The 18,895-nt window shown below is 43.3% G+C and overlaps 1 pseudogene; it reads right to left on the bottom strand.

The window, feature by feature from the left end:
• Positions 1-294: 294 nt before the first annotated feature.
• The window catches only part of LOC148148377 (uncharacterized), a 108,703-nt pseudogene continuing 90,102 nt past the window's right edge, over positions 295-18,895 (bottom strand).

An 18,895-nucleotide genomic window follows, 5' to 3' on the forward strand; every position in this document is an offset into this window, starting at 1 on the left:
TTTCTTCCTAGTGTACTTGCAGGATCTTGTGTAGGCAGCGTTGGTGCCTCTGCTCCAGTGCCTTCAGGTGTCTGCTGTAGGCAGTCTGTGTCTCAGATCCAAAAAGGAGGTGGGAACCACCACATCTTTGTATGTCACGAGCATGGTGTCAGATCTGATGTTGTTCTCGAACACACTTTTTTCCTCAGGATGGGAAAGCTGTGCTAGAACTCTGGAGGTGGTGCTGAATCTCTACATCAATAGCTGCTTTGCCCAACAGGACATGTCCGAGAGCTTGGAAGTGGGCAACATTCTCTAAGGCCTCCCCATGGACCTTGAGGATTGAGGATTCGCTCCACAATCCTGAGCAAGATTGGTGAGAATCTTCATATTGCAGATGATCAGGGTGAGTCCCATACTCTCATACGCATCGTTAAAGATGTTGATGATAGTCTGGAGTACATCCTCTGAGTTTGCACATAGACAAGCATCATCTTCATACTGCAGCTCAATGACACTGGTTGGAGTGACTTTAGTTTTGGCTTGAAGGCAACAGACATTTAATAGTTTACTGCTAGTTCCATAAGTTAGCTCCACTCCAGAATAGGGTTTCTCAACAGTGAGGTGAAGCATTACAGCAAGGTAGATCAAAAACACTATTGAGGTGATTTATTCAGCTGTCACACACTGAAAATCATGTCCATTCTGCCAATCTGTGGCTGGAAGCAGTTCCTCACCCACAGTGAGAAAACAATCGAGGAGGACCTTGGTGATGACTTTTCCAACAGTTGACAGTAGAGAGATTCCCCTGTAGTTACTATAGTCAGGCTTATTCCCTTATTTGAAAATGCTCACAGTTATGCCATTTTGGAGCTCTACAAGGATGCTGTCCTCCTTTCAGGTCATAGAATCCCCACGGTGTGGAGACAGATCATTTGGCCCAAAAAGTGCACACTGACCCTCTGAAGATATCCCACCCAGACCCATTCCCCTACTACTGTACATTTCCCCTGACTAATGCACCTAACCTACACATCCCTGAACACTATCTGCAATTTTGCATGGCCACTTCATCTAACCTGCACATCTTTGGATTGTGGGAGGAAAATGGAGTACCTGGAAGAAACCCACACAGACACAGGGAGAATGTGCAAACTCCACACATACAGTTGCCTGATGCTGGAATTGAACCCGGGTCCTTGCCACAGTGAGGCAGCTGTCGCTAGTCACTGAGCCACCGTGCCACCCCTAGAAGCAGGCAAGCGTTTATGGCTGCTGCAGGAGTTTGTTACCTCTGCAGTTCAATGCCTCAGCGAAGATACTGTCTGATCCAGAAGTCTTGTTGTTCTTGAGCTGGTAGATAGCCTTCTCTAGTTCATGTGGGGCTGGGGTGTTGCCAAGCTTGTGGTGTGTAGCATGCCGTGGGATGCATTCATAGAGCCTGGTTGAGGAAGTGTCTGAAGTGCTCCCCCTGCATTGTTTGATGGCTTCTTTGTCTTTGATAAGAGTCAGTCCATCCTTGGCCAGCAGTGGTGTGAGGCCTTGAGTATTTGGACTGTAGGTGATCTTGACAACTCAGACAAAACCTTGCACATTGTAGTTGTCAGCCATTTGTTGGGCCTCCAGTGTTTCCTCCTCCCATCACCTGTTCATATGTCCCAGATTCATTGTTGGACTTTGGCCTTTAGGTCTGCCTTTTCTCTTCTGAGTGCAGTGGCTGTTTTGCACTCAGAAATGCCATGCATTTCTTGTTTATCAGTTCTTGGATCTCCCGATCATTCCCATTAAACCAATCCTGGTGTTTCTGTGAAGGTGACCAACCAAACTTTCACAGGCATTGATGATGATGGCCTTGAGGGTAGACCAGAGGCTGTTGGGATCCTGTGACTTTGTGTCACTGAAAGTCATGAGGTTTGCAGAGAGGAGTTGGTTGTATGAGGCTGTTTTTTTTTTCCAGATGTTTAAGTGCCTCAATGTTGAACTACTTGCAGCACTGCTTCTGTTGTCTCTGCTGTGGCAGGGCTATATTGATGCTGATCCTGGCTCTGATCAGGCAATGGTCCATCCAGCTGTCATCGGGTCCTGTCATGGGACTGATGATTCTAACATCTTTTTGATTCCTCACTCTGATGATGACTGAGTCAAGGAGACACCAGTGTTTGGAGAGTCACTCATGTATTTGTCCTTTTGGTCGAACAGTGTGTACCATTGAGTTCATGTTGCTTTTTAGTATGGTAAACAACACAACATTTATTGTGTTCAGTTTCATGTATGTACGTTCCCTGCAGCGTGGAAGCAGGCCATTCAGCCCATTGAGTCCACACCGACTCTCTGAAAAGCATCCCACCCAGACCCACCCCACTACCTTAAATCCTTTAACCCTGCATATCGCAGGGCTAATCCACCTAGCCTGCGGAATTGATGCATTCAGTTGGGATTGAGATTGTCATTTGAAAAGCAAGAATGTGCATGGCTATGGGTAGAAGGCTAGAGAATGGCAGTCAGTGAATTGCTCATTTGGGAACTGAATAATCATCTTGGGATGAATGGCCTCAAATGCTGTAAAGATCCTGTGTTTCTGTGATTTGACTTTCCATCTCATTGGTTCTACATCCTCTAAAAATTGTATATATGTTGTTGGAATATAAACTAGGAAAATGGAAGTTTGGACTGCTGTGTTGCAGAGAACGGTCCAGTTCAGTTGTTTTTCCAATTCGAAGCAAAATTATAATTGTATGGTGTTCACTCATTACGAGAGCATGGAGTGTTTGGAGAAGCTGGAAGGTCTGTGTGTGAGAGATTAGCTGGCACCAGGTAACTCTGTGTTGAGGAAGAAGGAACCTTGCTCAGCAACAGTCACAGAGCTGAGATGAGAACATGGGAGTCAGTCCTCCAAAATCATGTTAGCCAAGATGGATCTCTCTGTCCCTCCCTCCGTGCAAATGGAAGACAGCTAGTCTCAACTGATTCTAAGTAAAACCAAGATCCCAAGCCAACTAATGCCATCTCATCTTCCAAAAACCAAATCAGGACTGTGTGCGTGTCACCTTGTTAGCTCCTAATGGTTTTGACTTTTTGGCAGACTTTGTTCCTTCTGATCAATATGTTCTACCCACAATATTGTTGCAAAATATCTTTCTTCTCTGTCATTTACCTGTCCTATTTCTCCAAAGATGTGGATTGCCATGCAAAATTGCCCATAGTGTCCAGGAATGTGCAGATTAGGTGAATTAACAATGGAATATGCAGGGTTACAGGGATGGGGTGGGGATCGAGGTAGGATGCTTTTTAGAGGAGTGGTGTGGATTCGATGGGCTGAATGGCCTGCTTCCACACTGTAGGGATTCTATGAGTCTGTTTGTGACTGAAGGTGCAAGTGCTTGAATTATAAAGGTGTATAGTTTAAGCTTGCGTATCAGTACTTGCTAATACATTTTCCCATAAGAGCTATGTTTGTAATAATAGAAAAGATCTTTTTTGTTACCGCCTTCATTGAAATTTGGTGTGAGTTTATTTGGCTTTAGACAGTTAATCACAGTCAGGCATGAAGATCATTGAGATCAAATTGGTCACATTTGTGACAACTTGCAGAATAATAGGGCTTGATTTCCTGTGCACCCTTCCCATCCCTTTGAAATAAAAATAGAAAATGCTGAAAATACTCAGTAGATCTGTTAGCATCCATGGTAAGAATAACAGAATTCCCGTTTCAGTCGGTGACTTGTCATTAGTGTTTTTGCACTTATTCTGTTGCGACCCTCATCTGGGTGAGATGTTCTCTCTATTACGGTATGAGTGATGGTGACAAAGCTGGGAAAATATGATGAATATTTAGCAGAAATCACATTTTCAACATTGAGAAAAATGTTCCTGTTGGTCCCCTGAGCACTTATTGGTGTCTTCCGAATTTGGTCTGTGAGTGGTGTTCAGATATTTTCCATGCATTTGTGTCCGTTTCAATCCTACTGCTTTCAATTCTGCTCCTCTTCTTCAAGAAAACGTAGATGGTGCAAATCCCCGACATGCACATCAGAGTGGGTGCCTGGTGGTTTCAGCTTGCCTGATCTTTGTCCCGGCCATCATGCACTATAGTCATCATCCACCTCAAAATCTTGTCCTTGCAAGATATCAAGGTGACACCAGTCTCATCACCTCCTCATGCCTGCTTTTCCTTCAACCCTTCTATACTTATCTTTGGATCTGAAAGGCCCCTATGACTTACGTGTTTCTGCCAGCTCAGTTTGCATGTATCTCCTGCATCTTTCTTAGCTTGGTTGCCAAGCACTCACTCACTTTGTGCTCAGTCTTTGTCTACCTCACACTGGCATAATAATGGATGATGACTTCAAAACTGTCTTAGACGCTGGCAGCCTCTGTGTGGGTGACATTGCTTCCTTAACATAACGGGTCTTTAGTGCCCAGTCACAGAATGGGCACTAAAGGATCTTGCCTTTTCTTGTATACACCGAGACAGGTTGTGATGGTTTGGAGTACTGAACAATTAATTAATCAGCCAGGCAGAGGGCTGGACATCATCTTGTGGCATAGTGCTGTATGGGGAGGTGATGGCCTATTGGTATTATTGCTAGGCTATTCATCCAGAGATTGAGGTCATGTCCTGGAGACACAGGTTCGAATGCTGTCATGGCAAATAGTGGAATGTGAATTCAGTAAAAATTTGAGCGTTAAAAGAAGCTGGAATCTAATGCGGAATATGAATTGATTGTCGGGGACAATCCATTTGGTTCACTAACATCTTTTAGGGAAGGAAACTGCCATCGTTACTTGCTCTGGCTTACACGTGACTCTAGATGCAATGTGGTTGACTCTTAAATGCCCTTTGGGCAATTAGGGATGGGCAATAAATGCTAACCTAGCCATTGACATCCTCATCCCGTGAATTAATAAAAAGAAATCAAATCTGTGGCATATGCCAGCAGCTTACTTGCCAAGCAGACTGCCTGTGTTTAAAAGAAATGTCAAGTGAAAGTCAACAGGAAGCATCTTTCGTAGGATGAAGGCAAATTGCAGTCAGTCAAGGGGCTTATCTGATAACCCTGCAGGGAGTTGCCCACGGTCAGTCAGATGCTTGGACTTACTGAAATTCACTGGCTTGCTGGCAGAGTTCTAGTTTCAATGGAGGAGGAACACATTTGCTGTGCAATGTGTAATTTGGCAACATGACATCTCTGACCACCTTCTTGAGGCATGACAATGACCTCCTTGGGAAGTCTCCATGCTATACTGGGGGTATAATGTGACGCCTCATGGTGATGCATGGAAGAATTCAGGATTTTGGTTTGGAAAGTGCTGTCTAAGGGGCCTTGATGAATTTCTGCAGTGTGTCTGATAGATGGTGCACACTGCTGCTACAGTGTTGTTTGTGGGGGGATGAATGCTTGTTGATGTGGTGCTTCAAGCAGGCTGAATTCTCCTGGAAGGTGTCAAGCTTCCTGAGCATTGTTGGAGTCGCACCCATCAGGCAAATGGAGACTATTCCATTCACACTCCTTGCCTTGAGATTTGTGGATGTTGGACAGGCTTTGTGGAGTCATGAGGTGAATTACTCACTGCAGGATTCCTAACCTCTGATCTCCTCTTGTAGTCTTGGTATTAATGTGACTAATCCAGCTCAGTTTATGGTCAATAGTAACCTCCAGACTGTTGACAGTGGGTTTTTTGTGATAATGATGCCATTGAATGTTAAGGGGTAAAATTTAGATTCTCTCTTGTCGGAGATGGTCATTGCCTGGAACTTCTGTGACACAAATGTTACTTGCCACTGATCAGCCGAAATGTAGAAATATTCCAGAGGTCTTGCTGCACTTGAACAGCAACTTCTTCACTATCATGGGAGTTGTGAATGATGCCAAATATTATATAATCATCAGTGAACATTCCCACTTATGACCTTATGATAATAGGAAAGTCATTATTGAAGCAGCTGAAGATGGTTGTAGCTGGATACTATGCTGAGGAACTCCTGCAGGAATGTCCTGGAGCTGAGATGATCAACTTCCAACAACTTGAACTATCCTTCAGTGCACCAAGTATGACTTCAGCCAGTGGGAACTCTCTCAGATTCCCATCGACTCCAGTTGTACCAGGGTGCCTTGATGCCACAATTGGTCAAATGTGGCCTTCATATCAAGGGGACTCACCTCTCATTCAGATAATTCATTCAGGTTTGGACTGAGGTTATAATGAGATGAGTTGAGTGCTCCTGGTGGAACCCAAATTGGATGTAAGCAGATTATTACTGAGCAGATGCTGCTTGATAGCACTGTTGACAATACCTTTCATTACTTTATGATGATTGAGTGTAGACTGATGGGGAAGTAATTAGCTGGCTTGGATTTGTCCTGATTTTTAACACATGGGCAATTTTCAACATTGTCAGGTAGATGCAAGTGTTGTAAATGTACTGGAAGAGCTTGGTTGGGGAGCAGCAATTTCTGGAGCACAAGTCTTCAGTAATATTGCCGGAATGTTCTCAGGGCCCTTGGCCTCAGCAGTATCTAATTTTCTTGATATCACATGGAGTGAATCAAATTGAATGAAGACTGATATCTGTGATGCTGGGGAACCACTGGAGGAGGCCGAGAATGGATCATCCAGTCAGCACTTCTGGCTGAAGATTGCTGTAAATACTTCAGCCTTAACTATTGCACTGATGTGTTTCAATCAGCTCTTCCATCATTGAAGATGGAGACATTTGCGGACCCTCCTCCTCCAGTGAGTTGTTTAATTGTCCACCACCATTCATGACTGAGTGTGACAGGACTGCAGAGCTTAAATCTGATGTGGAATCACTTAGCTCTGTCTATCACTTGCTGCTTATGCTATTCGGTAGCTTCACCAGCGTGATACCTCATGTTTAGCTATGCTTGGTGCTGCTCCTGGCATGCCCTCCTGCACTCTCCATTGAGCCAGGGATGACCCCCTGGCTTGATAGTAATGGTTGAGTTGGGCATATGCTGGACCATGATACAGATTGTGTTGGAGTACAATTCTGCTACTGTGGATGGCCCACTGCATCTCATCGGTCTTGAGTTGCTAGGTCTGATTGAAGTCTGGGCTATTTAGCACAGTGATAGTGCTACCCAGCACATTGGAGTGTATTCTCAATGTGAAGGTAGGACTTTGTCTCTATAAGGACTGTGCAGTGGTCCCTCTTAGCAATACTGCTATGAACATCTGCAGCCATCAGACTGGGAGTGATGAGTTCAGTATGCATTTCCCTCTTATTGATCCCAGCCTAACAGCTATGCCCTTTAGGACCTGACCAGCTTGATCATTACAACGGCTGCTGAGTCAATCATTGTGGTGGACGTGGAGATCTCCCAGAATGCATTCTGCATCCTTGCCTCTCTCAGTGCTTCCTCCAAGAGGTGTTGAACATGGAAGAATGCTAATTCATCAGCCAAGGAAGGGAAGCATATGGTAATCAGCAGGAAATTTTCTTGCCCATGTTTAGCCTGATGCCATGAGACTTCATGGAGTCCAGAGTCAATGTTGAGGATTCCAAAGGCAGCTGCATATCACTGTGGCACCATCTCTGCTTCCAATTTGCACGTTTTCGACTCATTCTTTTTAAAAGAGACACATTGATAGCTTTTTGATTTGATGATGTTTGTAACTTCAATCTTTTTACTTTTAATTCAAGGGACTTTGAGAAATTTAATCAAAAATAAATGAACTCTTTCTTCTTGTTGATTGATGTCCTGTCAATAGATCTGAGTGGCTGACCGATCACAAAGGAACTGAGGCTACTTATTTCTCAAATTCTCTGATGTCCAGAGTTGTTGCTTGGTTGGTCTTCAGTTAATTTTTCATATATCTGTGACTGAGATCTTAGAGACTTGTAGACAACCACTACTGCTAACTATGGTGTGTACATTCATATTTAAACACCAGCAGGTGATGGGCCCGAATGAGTGACAAAGCAGAATGCAGTTGATATTGGCTTTTACTAGTGTCGCCTGCCTGCTATGTTTATGAGAGGGTCTTCGGTCAGGTTGTTTATATTGAGACATGGTTTAGCAGAATGACATCTGTATGGACACTGTGATTGATCTCACCATCTGCCTGTCATATGCTTGTGCCTTCTTTTTTAACATGGGATCCCCATTCTCTACCACACTAGATAAATAGTATGGGTTCCATTAACCTGAGTGTGTGTCTATGTCTGTATTTGTCTATGTACATGTATGTGCTGAAAATGTGTTGCTGGAAAAGCACAGCAGGTCAGGCAGCATCAAAGGAGCAGGAGAATCGACGTTTCGGGCATAAGCCCTTCTTCAGGCTTATGCCCGAAACGTCGATTCTCCTGTTCCTTGGTTGCTGCCTGACCTGCTGCGCTTTTCCAGCAACACATTTTCAGCTCTGATCTCCAGCATCTGCAGTCCTCACTTTCTCCTATGTACATGTATGTGCATGTATTTGTGCCTCTGTTCATCTGTGTGCCAGCGTGTGATAGTGTATGTATTTGCGTCCTTATATGTGTTTGTTTGTGTATATGAGCACATGTGTATGTGTGTCTATTTGTGTGAGTACATGTGTGTTTCTGTGTCCCTGTGCCTGTGTCCATGTGTGTCTGTGAAATAAACAAACAAATTGATGACTTGCAGTTACAGAGTTATGTTCACATCCTGAGATTAGCTTTTGAAATTCTCATGGCTCCTTATGGTGTTGTCCAGATTCTTGGTTCATTTTTATGGATTTAGTTGACACTGCTTACTCTGTACGCATTCACTGTAAACTCTTAATTCCCATGCTCACACCCACATCAGAACTCCACCCAGCGTGGGCAGCACTGGAAGCATTACACTATCTTGAATCTAAAATGGTACTTGTCCCAGTGAAAATGCAGGTAGTACAGAGGTGAAACTTGCAATGGCATCCAGGCCACAGTTACACACAAGCATTCCAGATTACCTACCCAACTCATTGTGCCACATTGAAACACATGACAATCCAAGAAACATAGCCTTCATCACAGAAACATTCGCACGCCACAATAAAAGGTACACACCAGGCACTCACCCACATATTCCTCACCACACACTCAGTTGACATATCACTCACATTATGATCACACACACAGATAGGCATGTACACATGCACGAACACACACACGTATGTACACATGAATGAACACATTCGCAGACACACACCCGCATAAACTCCAAAACATACATCGGCACACAAATACACACATGCTTCCATTGATTGCGAATGCTAAACCGTAAATACATTCACCCCTGTGGTGCTGCGATTTCAGCTGTTACCTATTTCTCTCTACCCACTCGAACAGGCTTCAATTGTGCACTGTGTCTCACCAGACACTCGACTGTTTACCAGACCACCATATGCTACAGTTGCTTTTTATATAGTGAAAAGCAAATTAGATGAGTTAAAGAATTCCAGGGTGGTCTTGTCAGGTTTGATAGGCTGCCAAGGCTGAAGGTTGCAGCTTTTCTGTTGGTATCTTGAGTATAATAACATAACTTGGTACTGCCAACTCATATTCATTTCAATTTTCACCAAATACAATATGAGGGAAATGCTTGATTTTGGAAGGGAAACTGTCCATTCTCTATTACAGAGACACTCTACTTCCTGTTGGATTTGGGATGACCCAAAGTGCTTCTTAGCAAATTCAGTTCTTTTGAAATAAAAGGCTGAATCTTATAATTTTTTTGGCTAATTTTGAGTTGTCCTGAATTTTGCAGGGATTTCTGCTGTGAGGTACCTGAGTTTTCTCAACATATTTTGCCAAACTCACCTCATTAACCAAGTACCATGAGCCCACAGTGTGGCTCATATCCAATTTCCATCCCACTTTATAATGCACCATTCCCAGAACAACTCACCATTCAGTGGATACCCACCAAAAGACTGGCATTCCTTCTGCGCATGCTATCTTCTATAGGCTGCTGGGGTTTAGGACCAAGTCAGAGCATAACGGAAAAGGGGAAGATGGCACAGCAGTTCTCTCACAGTGACCTAGAGATCTTGGTGGTCAGGGTGGTCCAGAGGAGAGGCTATCTTCCCAGAGGACTGGCAGAGAAGGACAGACTGGTTTGACTTTGCCACCTGGTTCAGTGTCCTTTCAAAGATATGTAGGAATGGCCAGCATTGCCTCAAGAAAGTCACCTCCTCTCTGCCAGGGTAAGTGCCAACTCTCTTCACTCTGCTACCTCACCTTTACTCTATCTCTGTTGCTGTACCCAGCATCCACCAAGTTCTACCAATCTGCAACACCTTTTCTCACTCACTTTAGTCTCAGGCCCCAACGTCCCACGCCCCCAATCCTAGCCTCCATACTTTACCTTCAGTCATCCAATGCACCTCACCAGCTTTCCCCCACTGTACTCTCATTCATTACCTATTTTCTCCCATTCCAGGAGAAGGCAGTGCATAACAGGGCCGAGAAAGTCTGGGCAGGTTGAGCGGTGCCCAACAGTTGGCTCCTCAACCCACAATCTCTCTTGCAGGAGGAGACTAGGATGGCTCCTCTGGTAACACTGAGGTCTCACCAACTGCGTAAGTCCCAGCTGGTACCTTTATTCCACTGCAACTCTCACAGTGACCCCACTGTCAATGTCGGTCATTACACACCACTCCTGACCTGCAAATTCTGAAAAGCTCCCAATCACACTTGCGGACAAACAGTCAGTTAAGGAAGAATACTGTTAATAAAGAAGAGTACTGAGTCCAGTTCTGGTAACTCATCCAGGCAAGCAAAGACCTTTGAAATATTTTCCAATCCAAAGGGAATGAGGTCAAAACATATTCATTAAACAAAACACTTGACTTAAGTTATCGAAATGACCATACAGATAAGCACATAGATTAGGGTGGCACGGTGGCTCAGTGGTTACATTGTTGTCTCACTGCGTCAGGGAACCTCAGTTTGATTCCACCCTCAGGTTACTGTGTCTATGCAGAGTTTGCACATTCTCTCTTTGTCTGTGTAGGATTCCTCTGGGTGCTCTGGTTTGCTCCCACAAATTACAGATGTTCAGGTTAGTTGGATTAGCCGTGCTAAATTGCCTGTCATGTCCTGGGCGGGGCAAGTTGGGTGGATTATCCATGGGAAATGCAGTGTTACAAGAATAGGGGAGGGGTAAGGTCTGGCTGGGATGCTTTTTTGAGGGTCTGTGACTCAATGGGCCAAATAGCCTGCTTCCACACTCTAGGGATCCCATGATTCTGTGATAAACTGTTCTCTGTATAAGGAGATATTTTATGCTGATGCTTGCTGACAGAATGCTTCATGTCTAACATAAGAAAACACCTGTCTATGATCTACAGCAGATGAGGTAGGCTGACTCTTTAGGGCATCACTAAAGATATATGATGATAACCTGAGGACCTACCTTTCTCTCAAGTGGATGTAAAGGACCCTGAATCATGATTTGAAGAAGAGCAAGGAAAATGTCCTTGTTACACAGACCAACATAAATTGCAATTGACAGCAGCAAAACAGATTAATTTGTCATTTACTCATTTCTGCTTATGTTTCTCTGCTGTACACAGATTAGATGCTGCATGAACATACATTGTAACAGAGACAACTACAAAATAATTCATTCTGGTCAACTATTGTTTGTGGGGCTGTGAGCATTACTGTATTAAGGCAAGTCAGTACTCTGTAGTTCTTTTTTGGCTATGCACAGTTCACAAATAAGATTAACAGTGATAGCTCAAAACTAATTTTGTAAATATAATGTATTCTTGTTCGTGCCTGGTGCCACTTCTCCCATCATGTGTGACAATATGCACAAACTGGTAGTAACTAGACAAAATTTCTGCTTTATGTGTTTTCCTCAGAGAACCATTCAATAACACCTGAGAAATGCATTTATTTTATTGCTGTTGCCCTGTTGTCCTTTCGGGAAGAATGAGCCATTAGTTACATCTGAATTGTACAATTTAACAAGGGAGAATGAACCAATGGAATAATCTCCAATCCTTAACAGTATTGTAAAATCACAGAGCTTTTCATTTCCTTTGCAACATAGATCTGAAAACAAAAAAAAAATTAAATCCAACAGAAACAATGCCTAGTAAATTATTGTTTTCTTAATACATGTACATTTTTCATAATGATATTTCTTTCATTGTAAACATTCAAATGGGTTCAACAATTAGACAATTAAAATATAATCAACATGTTTTTACCACTCTGTTAAAAATTCAAACTTAATGCAGGTGAACTATAGCAGTACAATACAAGGGGTACCCAATTTGCAAATACTCATAATTACAAACACCAGGGCATAAAGGAATGTAATTTTCAAGACCCAACACATGAATATTTATTACTTACAATCGTCTACTTTATACTGACCTTCACTGTTATACTGTATACCAGAACAGAACCCATGCACAACTCAGGGACTGCCTGTTATACAGTGATAACTTGTTAAAGCATAGTCCAATAATTAGATTAGATTAGATTAGATTCCCTACAGACCATTCAGCCCAACAATCCACACCGACCCACACCGATCCACATCCACCCGGACCTATTTCCCTCTGACTAATGTTTCTAACACTATGGGCAATTTAGCATGGCCAATTCACCTGGCCTGCACATCTTTGGTCTGTGGCAGGAAACCCACGCAGACACAGGGAGAATGTGCAAACTCCACTCAGACAGTCGCCCGAGGCTAGAATCGAACCTGGGACCCTGGTGCTGTGAGGCAGCAGTGCTAATCACTGAGCCACCGTGCCACCCCCTTCAGCAACATTCCAAATTTGCCAATGATGCCAGACTTAGAATGGCAAAGTCTGCCAATCAATAGCAATGAGCTAGCAGAATGGACAGACAAGTGGGCAACAGAATTTAACACTGTGAGAAGTGTGCGGTGGTACGTTTTGATAGAATGGTTAGGGAGTTGCAGTCTTGACTTAATGGCACATTCCAAAGTTTTATTGGACAGACAGGCCTCAGGATTCATATGTAGTAATCTTTGAAGGTGACAGGACATTTTAAGGGGTACCTGACAAATTATACAAGACATTGGGTGGTTTTATGAATTGAGGTATTGAATGCAATAGCAGGGAAATTATGCAGAACATTTAGAAAGCTGAGGTGAGGCCATAACTAGAAATCAATGTGATAGATTTTCTTGATTAAATTTGGAAACAATGCAATGCAATGCAAACAATGCAACGAAGATAAGACGGGCACATTGGTTGTAGTCAAAACACATTGTCAGGTATGATAGTAAAAAGGCAATGACTAATCTTTTTAAAAAATCAACAATTCAAGACACAAAAATACAGCAGGAAAAATGAGTCAACCAAGCCAAACCAAAACAGTTGAATTATAGGAGAAGGCTTATAGAGTTGACAAAGAACAGTAAAACTGACAATTGGGAACATCTTAGAATTCAGCAAAAGAAGACCAATACACTGATACAGACAGGAAGAATATAAATTTAAAATAGAAAAAGACATAAAAATGAACATAAATGCTTTGAAAGCTGTGAAAAGAGGAAAACATTTTTCAAGGACTGGAGGGCCAATTTTCCAAAGTACACTATTCAGGAGCAATTCACAGCTTTCGAAACACATGCAAACAGTTAAGTTTGCACTGTGAACACCTGGGAATATTCAACACTGTGGGGGGCGGGGCAGAACTTAAATCAACTGAATCTTTGGGGAGCTGCTCCTCCAATCACAAAATAGTTCCCTGCCATCTTTCATGCTGTTAGGCTTATTACTGAACCAATCGTCAGCAAACTTGGTCAGCAGGGTGACAGGAAAAGGGAGAAAAGGAGGTGCAGGTGTGTTATCTCCTTGAACTACTGCTCTGCATGTTGACAAGTTTAGACTGTACATTCCCTTTACCTCAGCCCTGCCTTGGAGCCTCTCTATCTCCTCCAGCATTCACAGGGGCATTATGAAAGAGGCAATAAATGCTGGCCCAGCCAGTAACACCCACATGCCTTGAAGTAATTTTTTTTTGAAATGAAGGAATACACAGCTAACTATGAGAAGGAAAACTGCAAATCAATGAGGTAATGAAGTCTTTGCAAATGAATGTGGAATCTCCAGGTTAATGCTGCATAATTCAAGAGCTTATATATGTATGGAACCATCGTTGATGCTCTTGTAATGAACACTGTGAATTGTTAATTGTATATGTGAGGTTAAGAGGTAAAATGCAGGGTACCAACTCTGTTCATTTCGGTTGGAACCATATTAGCTGTGACCTTGAATAAAAGCAAATCCTGCAGATGCTGTAAAATTGAAGCAAAACAGAGAATGCGGAGAAACTCAGCAGGTCCTTCAGAAGAAGAATCAAACTGGGCACAAAATGTTAATTCTGCTTAATTTTCCTCTCTGCACAGATGCTTCGAGACCTGCTGAGTTCCTCCAGCATTCTCTGTATTTCTTTCAGATTTTCAGCATCTGCAGGATTTTGCTTTTTAGACACAAGTGAAACCAAAGGATATGGGAATAGTGTCAGACTGTGAGATCTTCCATGACCTACAATGGCGGAACCACCTCAAGGGCTAAATGGCCCCTACTCCTGCTGTAGTCTTTAGAGTCATACAGCATGGAAAGACACCCTTCAGTCTGACCAGGTTTCCCAAACTAAACTAGTCCAAATTTCCTGCATTTGACCCAGATCCCTCTTAAACCTTTCCTATTCATGAACCTGTCCAAATGTCTTTTAAAGATTCGAACTGTATCTGCATCTATCTCTTCCTCTGGCAGTTCGTTCCACATGCAAACCATTGTCCCTCAGGTCCCTTTTATGCTTCCTCCTCTCACCTTAAAATATAACCCCTAGTTTTGAAGTTCCCCCACCCATGGGAAAATAACTTTCCTAATCACCCTTCAAACTTCTGAGCTCCATTTGAAAAAAATCCCAGCTTATCCAGCCTCTCCTTATAACTCAAACCCTCCAATCCGGTTATATCTTTAGAAATCTTTTGTGCATCAACTCCAATTTAACAATGTCTTTCCTATAGCAGAACTGTACACAGTAACAGTACTCCAAAAGAAGTCTCACAAATATCCAATATAACATCAACATGATATCCCAAAACTTATACTCAATGGTCAGAGCAATGAAGACAAGAGTTTTTCCTTCCCTCTTTAGCACCCTGTCTACTTGTCACACAACTTTCAAAGATCTATGTACTTTAACTCCTCAGTCTTTCTGTTAGACATCACTATGCAGGGCCCTACCACTAACTGTATAAGTGCTGTCCTTGCTCATTTTGCCAAATTGCAATACCTATCATTTATCCAAATTGAAGGCCATTTGCCAATCCTCAAACCATTGGCCCAATTGATCAAGATCCCCTTGTAATCATGGATAACCCTCTTCACTGTTGACTATAACCATCAACTTTGTTGTCATCCGCAAACTTTCTGCACTCAGTTCTGGGCTTGCAATTTTGAAAAGATGTGAAGGCCCTTAACTGTTTGTAGAGTGGAATTATCAGAATAATTTGTCCAGAATGGGATGAGAAAATGTAACTGGAAAGGTGCTTTGGAGAGACTGAGGTTGTTCTCCTTGAAGCAAAGGAAATTGTTGGGGTCATTTACGTGTGTGACCAAACTATGATGGAAGACATAGCTATATTTAAGGACTGTGTGAATGAAGCTGGAAGGGATGGAATTAATTGGTCATTTTACAGAATCGTGTGAAAGCCACGTGCCGTTTTTGTCTGGAGATTGATTGACTTTGGAGAAGTATAGTTTTCAGTGTGATAAGAAATGGTATTTATTGCTGTAATTACTAAAGAAAAAATACTTTAGCTTTGAGACACTTAGGGGCCATGATAACAGTTGCCTAGCACCCCTCTCTGATCTTGGCATTCTCATGTGCAGAAAGAGAAGTCAGTGGAGACACCCCAGAAGCTGCAGTCTTTCTGAAAATCCTATTTCTGAGAAGAGGACCCTGGGGGAACCTAATAGATTTTTCAGACAGTGGTATTTCTGTCTACCTGCTGAAGTCTGAGGCAGTGGACTGTGACCAATTTTCAACAACTTGATCCAAGTTGATTGGAACCAAAATTGGACATTTATCATCAAGCTACAGCGGTTAGCAACTCGGCTGTGTTGACAGGAACTGCCAGTGGTTGTGAGAAGTTATTACATTTTGTACTGGGTTTCCAGATGTTTGGTACACAGGGGTTGTTTCTCCTCTTTTTATCTTTTCTTCAAAAAACTATCATCTATGCAGAGACTAGTCTTTTTGTGTTGTGTCAGAATGCCTGTATGTGTGGGATTGGGGATGGGTTGGTACAGTTTTAATTCTGAATCATTACTTATGTGTTAATCAGTAGTTGCCACTTGCTTGAAAAATACATTTGTTCATATTCGTCAGATAACTTTTGAGCTCATCAAAGTATCCAGCTCAGTGTTTCCTGTATTCAGGGTAATAGTGTAAACATTCGAATTGGCCACTTTGGTAATTGGATCAGCATTTACACTATTGGTGTGACAGTTGGAGGAGCGAGATTTGGTTATCAGTGTGTTTCTCCTGTCACAGTCATAGTAGGTTTACATAAGGTAAAGAAAGAAAAATGGTTCCCAATTGCTGATAGTACAATGACACAGGTTTAAAGTTTTGGCAAGAAGTGCAGTGAGGTGTCAGAAAGAGACATAGCAAGGACTAAAGATTGGAAATAAATGTCTACGCGGTGTTGCAAGTGGCAACAATGAACAGTTCATTTTACCTGAATATTATTTATAGTAATGAATGCTTGATCAAAATAACTTGCAGAGTTAGAGATAAAATGAGAAATGGGATTGATAAGATTGCCTGCACAGACCTGAGAACCTAAGTGAACTCTTGTGTGCCATAATGATCCTATGATGCCATGATAACATTAAAAATATAGTCCCAGCACTCAGTTGCAAAGTGATATAATACAATCCCAGTGTTCAGTAAGAAGCTATTACAGTACAATCCCAGCATAAAGTTTCAAACTGTTACAGTATAAATTCAGTACTGAGTAACAATCTGTTCCAGTACAATCCCAGTATTGAATTTCAATCTAAATTACTTTAGTGTGATTTTAGTGTTACACAATACAGTCCAGTCCTGACGCTCAGTCACAGTCTGTTACGTTACAGTCCTGTCCCGACGCTCAGGCACAGTCTGTTACAGCACAGTCCAGTCCCGGCGCTCAGTCACAATCTGTTACAGTACAATACAGTCTGGGCGTTCAGTCACAATCTGTTACAGTACAGTCCAGTCCCGACGCTCAGTCACAATCTGTTATAGCACAGTCCAGTCCCGGCGCTCAGTCACAATCTGTTACAGTACAGTCCAGTCCCGACGCTCAGTCACAATCTGTTACAGTACAGTCCAGTCCCGGCGCTCACTCACAATCTGTTACAGTACAGTACAGTCCCGGCGCTCAGTCACAATCTGTTACAGTACATTCCAGTCCCGACGCTCAGTCACAAACTGTTACAGTACAGGACAGTACCAGCGCTCAGTCACAATCTGTTACAGTACAGTACAGTCCCGGCGCTCAGTCACAATCTGTTACAGTACATTCCAGTCCCGACGCTCAGTCACAAACTGTTACAGTACAGGACAGTACCAGCACTCAGTCACAATCTGTTATACAGTACAGTACAGTCCCTACACTCATTCACAGTCTGTTACAGTACAGTCCAGTCCCGACGCTCAGTCACAAACTGTTACAGTACAGGACAGTACCAGCGCTCAGTCACAATCTGTTATACAGTACAGTACAGTCCCTACACTCATTCACAGTCTGTTACAGCACAGTCCAGTCCCGGCGCTCAGTCACAATCTGTTACAGCACAGTCCAGTCCCGGCGCTCAGTCACAATCTGTTACAGTACATTCCAGTCCCGACGCTCAGTCACAAACTGTTACAGTACAGGACAGTACCAGCGCTCAGTCACAATCTGTTATACAGTACAGTACAGTCCCTACGCTCATTCACAGTCTGTTACAGTACAGTCCAGACCCGGCGCTCAGTCACAATCTGTTACAGCACAATCCAGTCCCGGCGCTCAGTCACAGTCTGTTACAGTACAGTCCAGTCCCAGCAATCAGTCACAATCTGTTTCAGCAGAGTCCAGTCCCGGCGCTCAGTAACAGTCTGTTACAGCACAGTCCAGTCCCAGCGCTCAACCACAGTCTGTTACAGCACAGTCCAGTCCCGGCACTCAGCCACAGTCTGTTACAGTACAGTCCAGTCCCGGCACTCAGTCCCAATCTGTTACAGTACAGTACAGTCCCGGCACTCAGTCCCAATCTGTTACAGTACAGTACCAGCGCTCAGTCACAATCTGTTATACAGTACAATACAGTCCCGACGCTCAGTCACAGTCTGTTACAGTACAATCCAGTCCCGGCACTCAGTCGCAATCTGTTACAGTACAGTCCAGTCCCGGTGCTCAGTCACATTCTGTTACAGTAGTTAAGTCCTGCCACTCAGTCACAGTCTGTTACATTACAGTACAGTCCCGGTGCTCAGTCACATTCTGTTACGGTACAGTCCAGTCCTGGCACTCAGTCACAATCTGATACAGTACAGTACAGTCCTGGCGCTCAGTCACAATCTGTTTCAGGACAGTCCAGTCCCGACGCTCAGTCACAATCTGTTTCAGGACAGTCCAGTCCCGGCACTCAGTCACAATCTGTTACAGTACAGTCCAGTCCCGGCACTCAGTCACAATCTATTACAGGACAGTCCAGTCCCGGCACTCAGTCACAATCTATTACAGTACAGTACAGTCCCGGCACTCAGTTCACAATCTGTTACAGTACCGTACAGTCCCGGCGCTCAGTCACAATCTGTTTCAGGACAGTCCAGTCCCGGCGCTCAGTCACAATCTGTTACAGTACAGTCCAGTCCCGACGCTCAGTCACAATCTGTTACAGTACAGTCCAG

This window comes from Chiloscyllium plagiosum, unplaced genomic scaffold, assembly GCF_037043375.1.
Source record: "Chiloscyllium plagiosum isolate Xiang-an unplaced genomic scaffold, Cpla_swu_hap1 HiC_scaffold_13, whole genome shotgun sequence".
NCBI lineage: Eukaryota > Metazoa > Chordata > Chondrichthyes > Orectolobiformes > Hemiscylliidae > Chiloscyllium > Chiloscyllium plagiosum.